The sequence below is a fragment of the Chroicocephalus ridibundus genome, chromosome 21 (genome assembly GCF_963924245.1).
Source record: "Chroicocephalus ridibundus chromosome 21, bChrRid1.1, whole genome shotgun sequence".
Lineage (NCBI taxonomy): Eukaryota > Metazoa > Chordata > Aves > Charadriiformes > Laridae > Chroicocephalus > Chroicocephalus ridibundus.
Genome location: NC_086304.1, coordinates 3,232,916 through 3,235,903, shown reverse-complemented (window position 1 = coordinate 3,235,903; position 2,988 = coordinate 3,232,916).

Sequence of the window (2,988 nt, the reverse complement as noted above, 5' to 3'; positions counted from 1 at the left end):
AGCAGGGACCCCGGTGCCCCCCAAGTCCCCCCCCCGCCGTGTCACACAAGGGATGCCACGGCCACCAGGATGGGGAGCGGCGGGTGGGGGGGCGGGGAATCCCTGCTAGAACCAAAAAAATTGGCCTTTCTGCTGTGGCATGTGGCAGTTCAGTGGCCTCGGGCCCCCAGATGTCCCCCGGGGGGGGCCCAGCGCTGCTCTCCCACCCCCTTGGCAGCGGGAGCTGCTGACTCAGCCCCGCGCTGGTTCCCAGTTCTGCAGCGGTTGCTCCCAAACCCTCGGGGCTCCAAATCCCAGTTGAGGGGGAAAAAAAAAAAAAATTTAAAAAAAATTAAAAAAAAAAAGGAAAGAAACTCAAAAACAACCAAAAAACAACCCACCCCCCCCCACCACCCCCGCGCCCCAACGGGGGAAGCTGAAGCTCCTGCGGCCACCGGGGCCTGAGCCCACCCCACTCGGCTGGGGACGGGGACAAGGGACGGGGCTGCGGTGTCCCGGGTGGGTGCTGGGGGGGTCCCGAGTGGGTGCTGAGGGGTCGCAAGGGGTGGTCTGGGGTCCTGAGCGGGTGCTGAGGGGTCCCAGGTGGCTGTTGGAGGGTCCTGGGTGGGTGCTGTGGGGTCCAGGTGGGTGGTGTGGGGTGACAAGGGGTGGTGTGGGGTCCCGAGTGGGTGCTGAGGGATCCCGGGTGGGTGCTGGGTGGTCCCGAGTGGGTGCTGAGGGGTGCTGAGGGGTCACAAGGGGTGGTGGGGGGGTCCCGAGTGTGTGCTGAGGGGTGCTGAGGGGTCCCGAGGGGTGGTGGGGGGTCCGAGTGTGTGCTGAGGGGTGCTGAGTAGGTGCTGGGGGGGTCACGAGGGGTGGTGGGGGGTCCCGAGTGGGTGCTGGGGGGTCCTGGGTGGGTGCTGAGGGGTCCGAGGTGGCTGTTGGAGGGTCCTGGGTGGGTGCTGTGGGGTCACAAAGGGTGGTGTGGGGTCCCGAGTGGGTGGTGGGGGGTCCCGCGTGGGTGCTGGGGGGTCCCGGAGGGTCCCAGGGGGTGCTGAGGGGTCCCGACTGGGCGGTGTGGGTCCTGGGTGGGCGCTGAGGGGTCACAAAGGGTGGAGTGGGGTCCCGAGTGGGCGCTGTGGGATCCCGAGTGGGTGCTGAGGGTCCCGGGTGGCTGTCGGGGGGTCCCGAGTGAAGGGGGGGGTCCTGGGTGGGTGCCGCGTGTAGGCAGCCCAACGCGCGCACACGAGCAAATGCCACACCCCAACACGCCCCCCCCCCCACGCAAACACGCCCCCCCACGCGCATGTACGCGCCCCCAACACGCATGTACACACCTCTGCATACACCCCCCCCCCCCAACACGCATGTACACCCCCCCCGGCACACGCGTGATGCATGTGAACATTCACTCTCGCACCCCAACACGCAGCCGACACCCCCCCCCCCCCACCCCCCCCGCGCTGCACCACGCGAACACCCCCACGGCGTCCCCACGCCCCCTCCCCTTTTCTCCCCCCCATACCCCCTCCCCCGTTTCCCCCCATCCCACCCCCCCCTTCGTTCCCACGCCCCCCCATTCCCTCCCCATGCCCACTCCCCCCTATTCCCCCCCCATACCACCCCCCCCTGCCCACTTCCCCCATTCCCCCCCATGCCCCCCCCTTCACGCCCGCTCCCCCCCATTCACCGCCTATACCCACGCCCCCATTTCCCCCCCCATTCCCCCTCCCATACCCACCCTCCCCGTGTCCCCGCCTCCCTATTGGCCCCCCCATTCCCCCCCATGCCCCGCCCCCCATTTCCCCCTCCATGCCCACTCCCCCCATTTCCCCCCCGTGCCCCGCCCCCCCATTCCCCCTCCATACCTACCCCCCTTGCCCCCGCCCCCCATTGCCCCCCATTTCCCCCTCCATGCCCACTGCCCCATTGCCCCCCCGTGCCCCCGCCCCGCCATTCCCCCTCCCATACCCACCCGCCCGTGCCCCCGCCCCCCGTTCCCCCCCGTTCCCCGCTGCCCCGCTCCGCCCCGCCCCGCCCGCCGCCCCGCCCGCCGCCGCACACTCCGGGGCTCGGCGCGGAGCGGCGCGGTCGGGCGCGGAGCGGAGCCAGCGGAGTCCGCGGCCCTTCCCCGGCCCCATCCCCGGCCGGGCCATGCTCTAACGGGGCCGGTAGCGGGGCCGGGCGGAGCGGGGCAGCGGCCACCCCCCGCGGCCCCTGCCCGGAGCGCGGCCGGGACGGGAGCATGCGGATCCTCTTCCTCTGCCTTCTGACTCTCGCCGATACCCGCGGGCAAGGTGGGTACCGGGCATCGGGAACCGGGCGCCGAGCATCGGGGACCGACACCGGGCATCGGGGACCGGGCACCGGGCGGCGGCGGCGGGGGCCGCCCGAAGTGCGAGTCCCAACTCGGCGGGCAGCGCTCCAGCCCCCGGCTGGGCTCCGGCAGCGGCTCCGGTGCCGCCCGGTTGCCGCTGGGATGAGAGCGGGTCCGGCCGGCTTCGGCCCCCGGGAAGCGGCGGTTCGGTCCCGGGGACGGTGGTACCCCCCCCCCCCCCCCCCCCCGCCACGCTTCCCCTTCCCCCCCCCTCCCGCCCCGCAGCTGGGACCCCCCGGTCCGGTCCCCGGCGGACACCCCCTCACCGTGGGGTCCGGTTCTCTCCCTCCCGTCTGTCCCCCCGGCTCTGGTCCCGATGGATGCCCGCTCTGGGGTCAAGGTTTTGTCCGTCTTCCCCCCCCCCCGCCCCGCCCCGAGTCTGGGTGCTGGTCCCGGTCCGCGGGGTCCCAGGGCCCGGTGCTGGCGGGGCCGGGGCGGGTCGCGGCGAGGCCGGAGGAGCCGGGGGCCGGGGGGGTCGGAGGCGAGAAGTTGTGTGTGTCGGGCAGGCGGGGGGACCCCGGGGTGCCCCAGCAATGGGGGACTGTGCCCTGGCCCCCCCCCAGCTGCTGGGGCTGATGGTGGCGGGGGGGGGACGCGGCGATGCTGGCGGGGAGCCGAGGGGGGCTGCCGTC